General features: G+C 35.2%; 1 long non-coding RNA gene across 1 annotated transcript in view; it reads right to left on the bottom strand.

The window, feature by feature from the left end:
* The window catches only part of LOC125254407, a 62,684-nt gene that overhangs the window by 31,326 nt on the left and 15,490 nt on the right, over positions 1-15,868 (bottom strand). Inside the window, exon 2 of the long non-coding RNA XR_007181656.1 lies at positions 3,228-3,451. This is a non-coding gene — a long non-coding RNA (uncharacterized LOC125254407). The remainder of the gene's footprint in view (positions 1-3,227; positions 3,452-15,868) is intronic.

Genomic DNA, 15,868 nt, shown 5'->3' with positions numbered 1-15,868 from the left:
CAGTCGGAATAATTCTGTAAAATTTCTTATTGACACTGTCTCACCAAAGTGAGTCTTGACATGAAAAGGGAAAGAAAATAAATGGCTGTTTGCTGAACTAATCAAGTGGAATTTAACCCAATAGTTCATAAGTTAAGGAAGTCTATAGATCTGTAAAGATTTAATGGTACACCTATTGTTTGAAAACTTATGTCTCTGAAGATCATTAGGCACTTTGTAGATATCTGCCTCTTTAGTACTGATCGACTCGCATACTCACCTAGCAAATAAACTGCCACAATACCACCTCTTAGATGATATAAATGTTTTAGTGCGAGTGTTTTATGGTGTAAGCATGATGGGTCATTAACTACAAGTAAACATGTAGATTGCACTTGGGGGATACTGCATTACTCTGAAGTCTGAACTGCACAAAGCCAGAGCAAACATTTAAAGAAAGCACCTTAGTGAGGAGTTCATGTCTTAAAAAAGCATATAGCACTTGAATATAAGGCAGATGGTCATTTTAGCAAAATAAACTTCAGAGTGGTGGTTCCTCAACAAATAAAAAAAAATGAAATATTGATTTGAGTTACCTGTATATTATCTTAAAGCTTCCACTGAAAAAAAAAAGTTTATTACAAGGTACACAAAACAATCTGCCTAACAGCAAGATGAACAGTGAAACAGTATTACAGTAATGTTCTCAAAGTTCTCTGAGGACATTCTCAAAATCAAATATCTAAAATGCAAAACGGCAGCAGTTGAATTTGTATGAAACAAGAGAGAGCAAGTCCACAGTGTGACATGAGACAGGTTTTAGGAAACCGGTAGAAGCATACTGATATGCAGCATTGCCATGGACCATGGCAAATTATGTGACCCTGGACCACAAAACCAGTCATAAGGGTCAAGTTTTTGAAAATGAGAATTATACATCATCTGAAAGCTGAATAAATAAGCCTTCCATTGATGTATGGTTTGGCCGAGATACAACTATTTGAAAATCTGGAATCTGAGGGTGCAAAAAAAAAGAAATTAAAAATATTGAGAAAATCGCCTTTAAAGTTGTCCAAATGAAGTCCTTAGCAATGCATATCCACTCACAAAAATACATTTTTGATATATTTACAGTTGGAAATTTACAAAATATCTTCATGGAACATGATCTTTACTTAATCCTAATGATTTTTGCCATAAAAGAAAAATCGATAATTTTGACACATAAAATGTATTGTTGGCTATTGCTACAAATATCCCCGTGCAAGACTGGTTTTGTGGTCCAGGGTCACATATTAGGAAATATCTGACAGCTAGATAATTGATCAATCAGAATGAAGTATTCCGGAGCCCCATGCAATAATGTTATTATTATTCAACCTTTAAAATGCACAATATGTACGATTTTTGGATTAAAATATCTTGACTTGTGTACTTACATTATCCCACCTTTCCAAGAATGATTAAATCCAGACAAATAAGCAATTTTTACTTCATACTACAGTAATGTTAATAAATCTTTAATACACTTTAATTAAATAACTTTAATTCTTTTCCACTGACTGTAGATGTGAAGACAACACCTCCCATGATTCTGCAAAATCAAGGCGTCATCAAGCTACACCTTTGTTTTGAGTAAGCGACCTCTAGCGGAGAAAATTACATATTGTACCTTTAAATTAACATTATTGTAACCTGTCACCATATCAGGAATTAGGAGGGCATCACCCAAAAGCAAAATGTTGGCCACAAATAATATAACAATCCTTCCCTTCCCTCCACACTTCTGGTGCTTTAAAGATGCCCTAGATTCAAAAATTGAATTTACCTCGGCATAGTTAAATAACAAGAGTTCAGTACATGGAAAAGACAAACAGTGAGTCTCAAACTCCATTGTTTTCTCCTTCTTATATAAATCTCATTTGTTTAAACGACCTCCGAAGAACAGGCGAATCTCAACATAACACCGACTGTTACATAACAGTCGGGGTGTACGCCCCCAATATTTGCATATGCCAGCCCATGTTCAAGGGATTACACAAGCCAGTATTAACATCTGGAGCTGCACACAGCCGAATCATCAGACTAGGTAAGCAAGCAAGAACAACAGCGAAAAATGGCAGATGGAGCAATAATAACTGACATAATCCATGATAACATGATATTTTTACTGATATTTGTAAATTGTCTTTCTAAATGTTTCGTTAGCATGTTGCTAATGTACTGTTAAATGAGGTTAAAGTTACCATCGTTTCTTACTGTATTCACGGAGACAAGAGCCGTCGCTATTTTCATTTTTTAAACACTTGCAGTCTGTATAATGCATAAACACAACTTCATTCTTTATAAATCTCTCCAACAGTGTAGCATTAGCCGTTAGCCACGGAGGACAGCCTCAAATTCACTCAGAATAAAATGTTAACATCCAAATAAATACTTTACTCACATAATCTGACGCATGCATGCAGTATGCATGACGAACATCTTGTAAAGATCCATTTGAGGGTTATATTAGCTGTGTGAACTTTGTAAATGCGCTGTAATATAGTCGACAGCTCATGTGGCAGGGAGCACGCGATTTAAGGGGGCGGCGCCAAGTGTAAATCAGTGCATTGTTAATGATGCCCAAAATAGGCAGTTTAAAAAATTAATTTAAAAAAATCTATGGGGTATTTTGAGCTGAAACTTCACAGACACATTCAGGAGACACCTTAGACTTATATTACATCTTGTGAAAAAGCATTCTTGGGCACCTTTAAAACTGCTCAACAGTGAACATTTCACAACAACAACAACAAACACATGCTAGTGTCCGGCTAATTACAGAAACCAGCAGAATGACCAAATATTACATTTTAAGACAAATAATTAGTACATTAAAGATCAAAACTATTCTATCTGCAATGCATTCTGGGAAGCCCTTGACACCACGTCGTATTATAAAATATTACTCAAGTTATATCCATCTCCCTTCTCTATTCCATTTGAAATGACTGAAGGATGAATTATCCCCCCAAACCTCTGCATGTTATCAATATGTGTATGCGATATTGCAAGCAGCCAAGGTGAGTTCAGTGGTAAATGCAATTCTCCCTCTTCCTTTGGGAGAGGAGGTGATAATGGAGGTGGATAGTGTGGCCCAAATCACAGATTACAGCTGAATGTATGAGAGGGTCTTTTTCTTCTCGTCTTCTCTCGTAGAATAGAGAGATATGTAGAGGTAGAAAGATCAAGGCCACCACACTTACCAGAGTGTGTTATCATCTCTGTGAATCTCAGAACTGTGGAGTGGATGGGGGAAGACTGTAGTAGAGCGTGTTCCCCAGGGAACCTGCCTGAAGGGGTGCGAATGCAGCTATCATGTTGTTCCAATTCCCTCATTCGCTTAAAACATTATCAGTCCATCATTTTTGCTTACTGCAGTTTTATTTAAGAAGCATGCTCTTGATCAGCAACAGCATCAGGTAGTAACCTATGGGAGAAAAATACTGATGTTATGAACAGGTAAAGAGCAGTTTCTGACATTGTTAAATTTGGAGAATTGGAAACTGGATCACAAAAGTTGATTGCTATTTGTTACTCATTGCTTACATGACTTGGCTGCTGTGTTTCATTCAAAGCGTGTGATGGTACACTTGGAGGGACTGTCTCGACGGGTTACCCTGCTGTGCATTGCTCTTACAGCATGACTGTGATCTCAGTAGCTCCAGTTTCTGGGTCAACCTTACCATCTATCTAAGTGCCTGCTCAACCCAGAGCAAAATGAAAAAGTGAAACTAACTGGCGAAAAAAAACCCTATACTAATATCAAGATCAAAACGAAAAAGCACTCTGGTCATTCACATACTTTAATGGAAAATACATGTACCGTACATGACAGATTTCATATGCCTCACACAAAAGAAAACCCATTACTATTAAATAATAATAAACTATATGTTTTCATTGGAATGGCAAAACAATGTTAGACTGTATTATATCTGCAAAATTACAGTATAGGTTACTTATATTCAACGAGATGCACTAAATTGATGAAAAGACAGTAAAGACATTTATAATGCCACAGAAGATTTCTATTTCAAATAAATACTGTTCTTTTGAACTTTCTATTCATCAAATAATCATGAAAAACAGTTTAAAAAAACTTTTCAATGTTGATAATATTAAAGGTCCCGTTCTTCGTGATCCCATGTTTCAAACTTTAGTTAGTGTGTAATGTTGTTGTTAGAGTATGAATAAAATCTGTAAAATTTTAAAGCTCAAAGTTCAATGCCAAGCGAGATATTTTATTTAACAGAAGTCGCCTACATTGAACGGCCAGTTTGGACTACATCCCTCTACTTCCTTCTTTAATGACGTCACTAAAACAGTTTTTTGACTAACCTCCGCCCACAGGAATACACAAGAGTTGTGTTTGTAGAGTGTGTTTGTCGCCATGTCGTCGAAACGCTGTTATTTTCATCCCGCAGTCCAATCACCGGGTCTGATTCCGGCTCAAATTGATAGGGTAAAATTAAAGACATGTTTAGTAATAACACTGAGCGCGTGCATCTCCACGTTATGGTAAGAGGCGTGACCTTTCCGGGCAAGGTTCGCTAAGCTGCTGTCGAATCACAACACAGGAACCGCTGGCACAATCAGAACTCGTTACGTATTTCTGAAGGAGGGACTTCATAGAACAAGGAAGTCATCAGCCCGTTTTTATGACAGTGGAAACAGCGGTATACAGATAAGTAAATTATGTGGAAAATACTGCCATGTTTTTTTACACGCGAAACATGAACACATGTTATATTGCACACTATAAACACAATCAAAGCTTCAAAAAACCACGAAAAACGGGACCTTTAAGAAGTGTTACTTTAACAATAAATCAACATTTCAGAATGATTTCTGTAGGATCATGTGGCACTGAAGATTGTAGTAATGACTTCTGAACATTCATCTTAGCCAAATTGTATTACCAATTAATTTGTTTGCCATGTGGAAAGATCTAAGAATCAGTTTTGAGTTAAAGATCAATGATGCTAAAGTCATTTGGGTATGTAGTAAGAGCTTCTAATATCCCACATGGAAAGAACCTATATGTGGATATATGCGCATATATGAAACCTATATGCAGTGTATATGCACATATATGCTGCATATATGCGTATATATGCCACATATAGGCAAAATTGAGGTGCATATATGTGCATATACAGGAAATATAGGTCTCCTGTATTGCTTCTTCATATCCACATATAAGCCCTATACATACAAGATATGTCTTCTATATAGCTAATGGCAGGATCTGGTCATTTTGTAGCTCATATCTCATTTTTGACTGTCATACATGATGCCTAGCTCATATTTTCTATTATCAAGGCAAAAACTAAGAATTAACGAAAAAAATTATGCAAGAACTTATGTATGTGCGAACACGTGAAATTGGTATCACATGTAATTGGCATGTTATGGAATTTAACTATGGCAATATATTAACATGATATATTAATTATGATATCTACACGTTTTCCAGAAACATTTACAAGGTCAATTCTTATAGGTGAACATATAGGTGCATATATACGTGCATATATGTACCTATATAGGTATATGTATGCACATATATATGTGTGCATATATGTACATATATGTGTACATATGTGTACATATATGTGTATATATGTGTGTACATATATGTACATATATGTGTACATATATATGTGTGTGCATATATGTACATATATGTACATATAATATAGGAAAATGGCCAATTTTATATATGTCACATATATTAAAAACCTATATCAAAACCTATATTGAAACATATATGTTTATATAGGTTTTTTCCATGTGGGATATGTAAAATTGAATATTACTGGTGCCCACAAAGCTCAAAAGAAATGTATAAGGCTATTATTATGCTTTAAAAAAAAAAAAAAAAAAAAACCTTCAAGGGTAATTTTCTATTCCCTCTCTTGTTAAAGTCATTCCAGCCTGTCAGAGATATGGTTTACTGTGATGATAAAAATTGTGATCCACATTGTTATGATTTCCATATGGCTCTCAAATCTGCTTGAACTCTAAGTCCACACAACTGCATGATGGTTTAAAGCCTCAAGCTTGTAATAAGATAAGTAAAGAGGTGTACGTCTATGTACTGTGTGTTCTACCTAATATGGGTCTGTTTAGGGTGTGGGTGGAGCAAGACACAATTTGTTTCTTTTCCTTAAACGAGATTACCTAAATTAAGCAAGCTGAATAAAATGTTTCACGAAAATCACTTTGCCAAAAAGCTTCAGAAGAACCACTATCAGGTTCATTCGAAAAGGTTACCTCAAATAACTCTAAACAAGGATATCAGCACTGGATAAGACCTACTCTTTTAAGTTTTTTAATCTTTTCCTCACCTGGGCCAAAAGCAAGACTAGTGGGCCGAATGCCCTTTTATCTTGCATATAACATCATCAACAACAAACCTGGTTAATTAGGCTATTATACACACACCAGGAGTAACAAAGACATGCTGCATGAATTTTTGCACCAGGAGTGGCATAAAGTCACCCAACAGCAATGTAACCGAACTGGTAGAGAGCATGCAAAGATGCATAAAATTTGTGAGTGCAAATCAGGGTTATACATATAAACTAAAAAACAGATTGTCTAAATTGCGATTTATTCTATAAGCATTCCATTGCAAGCACAGCTTTTGACTATTGAAGGGGCAAGCATGTGTTCTAAATTTTTGGGTTACATGTTCAGATAGGCTGTGCATGTCTAAAAAAATTGATCAGGAGAAGTAAAAAAAAAAAAAAAAAAAGATAATTATTATTATTCAATGGCTCCAAGTCGAGAAACAATGCACTGGTAACTTTCCTCTCTCCCTTCTTTTATATCTGTCACTTTTGTCCTTCTAACATCTGCTTCAGTTGGACTACAATGTTTTCCGCTCTTTCCCTTTTCTTCCCTTCATTATTCCTTCATAGGCAACAGATGACAAGCAGGCAGTTGATAGACCTGATCTCCAGGTTTGACCTTCTAAGAGGCTGTGCAATTCCGCCTGTCTCCTTTCGAATCCCTCCCACCAGCCTCTCTCTCACTCTGTGCTAAGTGATGGAGATGCAGCTTCATTGAAAATGACGTCTTAAAGAGCTAGAAAAAGGTTACAGTGGCTGACTTCATGACACGGGTACATTATTTATATCCAACTTCCCTGCAGTGCCTTGGTCACCTAATTGGTGAAATAAGGGATTTTTATACACCCAAGGAACCAGTTACACAAACACAAATACTACAATTACAAACTACTATTTTTAATTTTTTTGCTTTTCACTGAGAGTACTTCAATGATACTTCCTTTTAAATAAAAATAAATGAATCAAAATGCATCGAAATTAATAAAACAATGAAAACAATACATTGGAAAAAAAAAGAAAAAAGAAACTCACCAAAAAATCTGCTCTGTTGTCTTGAAACCAAATTTCTGTCCCATTTACCAACTACTATCCCAATCAGGGATTATCACCTGAAGTTATAAAATAGCTTTATTCATTGTAATTCACTACCTACCTTTGGTTCAGTAGATATGAACTTGTTTAATGGTCTCTACAGGATATCGTGCTGTTATTAAAGACGAAAACCTCTCTAGGGAGGAATCGGCTCTAAAGCCATCATGCAGTGCTGAAGGAGTGTGAACACAAGGCCAAGACCATGCCGCTCTGAACAGATTATCCCTCTACACCTTTCAATCTATTCCAAACCTCCATCTCTTCCATTAATGCCATTCTCTGGAGGACTGGTTTTTAAATAAATGAGATTCAATCAATCAGAGATGATATATGCAATGCATTTATAATGTTAGCTTACAAACGTGAAGACAGTTAGACTTCTATGGGTGAATTATGTCCTAGAACACCACTACAAAAGGCTGTTTTGCACAGGATTTCAGCCCAAAATTGTGTCATCATTTACTGACCCTTATGTTGTTATGACTTTCTTCTGCGGAAAAGAAGATATAAGAAAATATATTTTCTTCTTTTATTCATAGAAGAAAGCCAATCATACAGGTTTGGGATGATATGAGGGTGAGTAACTGATGCAGAATTGTCATTTTTTAATATGAACAGAATGAACAGATGAAGCAAGAGCCTGAAAGTTTAAATCTTTACAACTAAAGTCTATCTTTAGAAGCTTTATATATTAGCAGCTGTGATGTATAATTTTATTATTTTACTGCCCTTAAAGATGTATATTTTAGCATACTTTATATTATTTCAGTAACATGTATTTTTTTATTTTATTTTAAAAGAATATACCGAAGTGCAAACTGAATGTAATGATTTCGAACACCTAACTGCTATTAAATGAAAATGTATTATAGTTTAAATTTATATTACTTGCAATTAGTTATAAGTGCTTTTAGGACATAAGTATTTATATTTATCTTATAATCTTTATATTTAATATCATAATTCTGCCTTTGAAATATGGTTAGTGTACTGACAAGCATTTATGGTAAACTAAAATTTAATGTCATTTCTATAGAAATTTGTATGTCATATTTAAATGTATTTGTAATTATTTGTTATGATGAAGCTGCAATTCAATACATTTAAAATATATTTACTTTAAATGTAACATTACATAAAACACAGCAGTTATAATAAAAAAAACAAGTACTTAACTTTAGTATATTAGTCAACACATCACAATGTTTATTTCAACGCATTACAAAAAAAGCCTTAAAATAGCTTGAATGTAACTGTACACCCTTGCCTCATTTAATATACATGGATGATAGATCTATGAATATGATAATTAGCCCCACCTCTACTCACTCACCCTAACTCAAATGAGATCCACAAGCTCAACTTACTGAGGTAAACACTGCACAATGGTATCGCTTTTTACAATGTCGGACACAAAACGGTCATTAATATGATTAGCGTTTTGTTTGACTACATTATCAAACAGCTAATAATGTGTTGCTAATGTTACACAAACCATGTTCACATTCACGAGTCAGACAGCTGCCTTCTGACAATCAATATCCTTAGAAATGCTTTGAACAACTCAGAACGTCAGTAGAGAAAGGCATATAGTTCATCATAACATTGTAATATGCATCATACACCCACCATATTGCTAAATCTTCCAGATTTTTCATATCAACAGAAAAATATACCGGAATAGTAAGGGTGTCACGATTTCGATTTTAAATCGAAATCGGCCGAAATTAAGTCACAATCTCAAACTTCTAATTAAAAAATGGAATCGTCGATGCTGCCAAGCCCCCATGTCGCGTCCGGTTGCTTGCCAAGCGGAAAAAAACATGTGTTGAAGTGCTGTGAGTCAACCTCCTCTAACAGCCACTCAAAAGATAGCATGGCAACTGCAGATGCAGGAGACCCATCGACAGAACTCGAACACTTGGGTAAAGTTGGTTTTATATTCGCACATTCGGACTTCTGATAAATTCAGACTTTCCAATAAATGTGCAATAAATTAATTTTTGCGAATTTTAAGCAGCAACATGATATTGTCAACTTACAACATTTTTCACAGTCGATCAAAATAGGCAAGTATTGTTTTAATGGCATATTTACTTGTGAATGTCCACTGAATGTCCAATGTAGTGTGATTAACAAGGCTATTGAATACGGATGGCCGAATGTGCGAATATAAAACCAACTTTACCCAAGTAACTCGAACCCCCTCCTCTTTCACTGAAGTCGCTAGTGTGAAAGTATTTTGGATTTCCAGTGAGTTATGTTGACAACGTTCACGTTGTCGACAAAAAAACAACAGGTTGCAAGCTATGCTATATGCGTGTACCATATTCTCTCACTGGCAGCACGACTAACATGGCAGGGCATCTCCGCAGGCGCCACAAAAACATAGATTTATCTGTTAAACCAACAACTACACAAACTACTCTTGCGTCTTCATTTGGAATTTTGAACTTCCAAGCAACTCAACTCGTGCAAATGCAATTACGCGTGCATTAGGAGTGTTCAAAGCCGCGGACATGTGACCTTATTCGGTGGTGGAAAACTCATTTTTAGGCATTTAATTAGAACCAAGCTACGAAATCCCAAGTAGAACGCATCTCACAGCTACGGTGATTCCCTTCATGTACAATAATGTAAAAGAGAAAGTTATTGAAGGTCTGAGCCGCACATTTAGTCAAGTAGTCAAGTAGTCAAGCACATTTAGTTGGCTTGACTACAGATTGCTGGATATTAGATATCAGATATTATATTGCATAAAAGTCTAGTCTGAAAAATGGCATAGCAACCTGTGCTTTAAAAAAAATAAATGTACAAATCGAGAATCGAATTGAACCGTGACCTTAGAATCGAAAATGTAATTGAATCGAGGATTTGGAGAATAGTGACACCCCTACGGAATAGCCTTCTTTTGAGACTCCCTTGCACGGTCAGTTAATGATATGCTAAAGCCCGTCGGCACGTTGGCATGATTAATTACAAGGATGTTTGTGAACGCCAGAAACACCACCGATTTTAAACTGCGGGTTTGAGACTGTCTTTGGTTTACTGCAGTTTTAAGGAGAAAATACTCAAGCAATGGTGTTGACTTATGAATTTGCATGTAGTTTGTCTTAAAGCATATTAAAAACACCATGCCACACAGACATACAAACAACATTAAAAACTTGATTTTCAAGGTCTTTAAAACAATGATTTAAAATGTACTTTAAAGTAAGACTTGTAATTTGACATTATTACAAAAAAGTACACATTTTAATGAAAGTGTACTTTAAGTACACTTACTGGCATTTTTATTTCATTAATATTATATCATCTGCAAGATTTTTTTTTAAATACACTTTTAAAAAATAATAAAAATACAAGGATTTGTCAAACCACTATTCAATGGTTGCCTGGAGAAATCCTTGCTTTTCTAGTTAAAAATTACAGTTACATGGATTTCTGAATTGGAATTTAAAAGGCATTCTCTCGTGAATGGCACAAAACTCCGACCAACAAGACTTTTACAGTTGGCTTACAGTTTGGTGACATTGGTGATTGGGAATGGGTTGGGTTACACGTTACCCATCTGTAACCTGGAGAGGACAGGGCACAGGTGCAGGGAATGTTCCAAATTATGGTTGGCAAGCCCCGCAACAAGCCAAAATGAGCCACAACATCTGTCTCTGCTGCTCGGCATCCGGCTGATCAGAAGTCAATTATAAAAATGTTAGCACCCCTGCAACGGTAAATCGCCCTCCATTAGGAATAATCATTGCTCAGCGCTTGTGTGTGTGGACCAATTTAGTTTTGTGAGTGTGTGTTGAGATGAGAATGGGGTGAAGTGACAATAAGAGGGAGAGAGACTGCTTTAAGCAGTCAATTTTCAATAGCCTTCAATAGTCTTGGCTCACGTGAACCAAAACATTGATGATACACGCAAACCCTCAGATCTGCCTTGTGTCTCTCATTACATTACCGTCTTAAAAAGGGGAGGAGAGTTGTGCTCTGTGCAGCATCGCCTATGTGACAGCCCACAAAAGAAAACATATTTAGATTGAATTAAATTGACAGCCCCTTGACATAAGAACTGATTTACAGAGGACAAGATATCACAGCTCAACCCCCAATATATAGACTTTAAAGGAAAGCGCCTAGCAAAGACAGACAGGAATATGCTGTTCAAAGATTGAATTTTCTTTTTTTTATATCTACAAAGGAACATGAATACTCAAACACACACACACAAACGCATCCCAGCATTCTCACACACATACCGTCCATGATCAGGTTGCAAGCGTCGTGAGAAAATGAGAAGGGCTGTCAGTCAAACAGAGAAATGATGTGGGATCTGTCAGGGCTGCATATACTCAGAAATTGATTGGCAAAACTTTCATAGGGAAAAACTATAGCAAACCATTGCTGAGTTTCTTATCTCAAGCCTGTGGAGAGATATTGTGATCAGGGTTTTGCAGGGAAAAGGACAGTGCACTAAAACGGTTAGTGCATTGACTCATGGCCACAGAAATACCACAGCCTTGGAGAGAGACAACTTACTATCAGTATTGTGACATTATCCAACTGCGATAATCTGACATTGAATAGAACAGTATACGCGGGTATATGAAGTACATGTGTATTAACAATGCTGTTTACTGTAAATGTAATCTGGATTACGTAATCAGATTCCAAATATTATAAGTACTTGTAAATAGATTGTATTACAGTACATTGAAAATACTCATAATTAGACTACAGTTACTTTATTTATTACATGATTACACATTATTCACACAATGGCCATAAATCATTCATAATTTATTGATTCTACCAAAATTGTTCTTTAATGTTTAAAAATTTCCTTTGTATAAAAAAAAAAGCATATTGCTTATATACTCAGAAAGGCTTCTAGTCACTAGTCAGGTGATTACATGGAAAATTGAGAGGCCAAAGCATTTGACCGCTGGATTTACAGAAAATTCACTTTTAAGAAGTGATTTCTCAACATTGCAACATTGCATATCAATTCAAATAATGATGAACACATTAATTATTATTTAAATTACTCAGTAGTTCATTTAACCATTCCCATGTCTTTGGAAGGCATCTGTCTTTCAAACACATTTCATTATTTATTTATTTTTTATTTTAAAATTATTTGTTATTTTAATTTTAATTTTTTATTATTTATTTAATTATTAGCTCACAAACCCCCTGCAGTTCCTTAGTTCCTTCATGGACCCCAGTTTGGGAAACCCTGATGGAATGTAATATTTAATGCACTTCATGTTATTTTATAATTAATATGGTACAATATTATCCTATTTAAATCAATGTGATAAACAAGTAGGTTAATAGTAATCTAATCAAAAAGTAGTTTTAACAGTCAGAATTGCTTCTTAAGCAGTAAAATTGCTTCTTAAGGTAAAAATGCACTTATATATATATATATATATATATATATATATATATATATATATATATATATATATATATATATACACTTTAACTATCTGGGGAAAGTATCCCCAAACTGAAGAGAACTATATTTAAAAAAAATGTAGCTGAATAATAAAATACTAAATAATATATATAAATTAAATAAAAATAAATAAATATATAAAACTAAATCAAACCATACAGTAAATACATCATTACATTACATTATTATTAAAACTAAATGATATTCCTGTGCAATAAGTTGGGAATGAAGGAGAACTTTAGCATGTCAAAGAAGCTTGTTGATTTAGTTAATATTATCTACAGAGAAACTGAAAATGGCATAAACACATGCTGTGTGGGACAATCAAAAGGAAAGTGAAAAAAAAAGAAAAAAGAAAAGTCAAAACAGTTTTTGTGCCCAGGGCCCACAAACTCTTAATCCGTCTATGATTTTCTCAGAACGGCACAGCCTCCATTTTCAGGGCCACAGACAATAGAGCGCCAATCAATAGAACTGACATTGAAATGCAAGCAAACAGATTGAAGGTAAAGGATGCCATGGCAACAAGCATTACCGAGTCTCTAACTCGAAGGACAGTTCCATCAAAATGACTTCATTAGACGTCTAACACTTTTATTTGTATGCATTTAATCCACACAAACAAAAAATAATCCACTTCAATAAACGTCTTGCACTTAGTACTTCAAAGGATAGTTTACCCAAAAGTGAAGATTCTGTCATCATTTAGGGCGAGATCTGCTTGGTTACAAACATTCTTCCAAATATCTTCCATTGTATACAGCAGAACAAAGAAATTTATACAGGTTTGGAACAACTTGAGGGTGAGTAAATGAAGACAGAACTGTCTTAAAATGTAACTTTTATTTCAATGTCAATGATTTAACATTGTCAGTTTACCATAAATCTAAAAAACCCAGAAAAGGCTGGATATTGGATCGAGATTCTGACTGCAAAATCTCAAAACAAGTACACACTTTCAAATTAAATGGCATTTCAAAGTAAAATAAGTTTTTACAAAAGGCTTTTAAGATTTTAAAGGGATAGTTCACCCCAAAAATGAAAATTCTGTCATCATTTACTCAACCTCATGTCGTTCCAAACCCATAACACTTTCATTCATATTCGAAAAAACATTAAGATATTTTAATGAAATCTGAGACATTTCTGTCCCTCCATTAACAGACAATGCAACTTCCACTTTGACGCTTCAAAAAGTTCATAAAGAGATCGTAAAACTAATCCATATGACTTGAGCGGTTTAGTCCAAATTTTCAGAAGAGACTCGATGAACTTTATATGATGAACAGCTTGAATTTAGATTTTAATTCATCAGATACTGTAAATGGAAGCTCAAGCATGCTTGCTTGACATGTGAGAACCAATGAGGATCATTCTCGTGAGTTACGCAGCACGTTTGAGCTTCCGCATGAACCAGCGAGGTTTGTTCTCACGCGTCAAACAAGTATGGTTAAGCTTCTGTTTATGTTCACTGATCAATGTTTATATGTGAATAAAAGCATAAATTCAATTTGTTCATCATAGAAAGCAATCAAGTCTCTTCAGAAAATATGTCTTATGGTTTGGAACAACATGGGGGTGAGTAAATGATTTTTCAATTTTTTCATCTTTAGGTGAACTAAGATCCTTTTTTTTTGTGTCATGGGTGGAAAAGTTAATATAGTCCTAAAGAGAATTTGAAATCTGCTCTGACAGCACAGAGTGCATTTCAAATCCTCTTTTTGAACTGTTTACTGCAAACACTGTGACCCACCTGGTGGCATTTTCACTCCCATTTTCCCTGCACTTAAACAGCATGTTCCTGACACCTTTGAAAAACAAACCACACTGCTTTCACCTGGAGAGCTCACATTAGATTGGGCATAATTTCAGAAAACACCATATTATCTGACCCCGGGAGAGGAAAGCATGAAGTCTGTGCTGTGGATCAGTGTGTGTGTGTGTGTGTGTGTGTGTGGGGAGGGGTGTACTCTGGGGGGGCTCTCTGCACTCGAGATGTGGAGATATGGAACGAGGCATTAATTGAGCTGCCTGCAGAGGGGAATAGCATAAGGAAGAGCTCATTAAAATGATTATTAAAGAAACAAGCAGAGCAGCAGTGCTCAAGCATGGCCAAAACACTCAGACAGAGGGGAAACAGCTTGTGCCGTTCTACCACAAGGACATAACTTACACTAAATACGGAGCAAAAAGTCACATACTGAACAGGGTAGTCCAAAGACACGCACATAAACAGCAAGTCAAATTAACTGTGAAATAGTGTGTATATTAGGCAAACCTTCTGTGACAGAAATGATTCTTAACTGTAATTAAGCTAAAATATACAGAGAAGCCAAAGCTTCAAAGTATTTTCATTTTCAGATGGTGCAACTAATGGAGAACTTCTCACTGTTCAAGTGAAATTCAGTTAACATTTAATATTCCAGCTAATAAAAGACACTTGTTGCTATGTCTAGTTGTATTGCTGTAGTTAAGCTTTTGCCATGTTTCTCAGTTCAACTGGCAAGAATGTTAATATTTTCCACTGCTTATCTAGAAGTGAGCCTTCAAAGTATGTGTGCTTGCACTTTTACAGTAAACTGAACCCTAGTCGTGAGCAACCAAACAAAGTATACTTTAGAAAACAAAATTAGAGAATAAGTATCTTTCTTTTTTTCTGGACTTTTTCCATATTTTTATTTCCTTCACTTTTTTTAAGCTAGGGTTAGCTCAGATTTTGTTTTGTTATTTTCCATTTTAATTTTTTATTTACGAAATGTAGCAAATAAAATTATGTATTAAATATAGGGCAGTCAATTTAACACTTTAAATTTAATGTGATCAACTGTAAAGGAAATAAAATAAACTCAATGCAGTTAACCTGGTTCAGATGCAACAAAACAGTCAAAAATGTTCAGCTACTGTGCACGTGTAAATAGTCCAACAATTAAAA

This window comes from Megalobrama amblycephala, linkage group LG19 (assembly GCF_018812025.1).
Source record: "Megalobrama amblycephala isolate DHTTF-2021 linkage group LG19, ASM1881202v1, whole genome shotgun sequence".
Lineage (NCBI taxonomy): Eukaryota > Metazoa > Chordata > Actinopteri > Cypriniformes > Xenocyprididae > Megalobrama > Megalobrama amblycephala.
The sequence above is the reverse complement of the archived record's forward strand: the minus strand, read 5'-3'. Positions and strand labels throughout refer to the sequence as shown.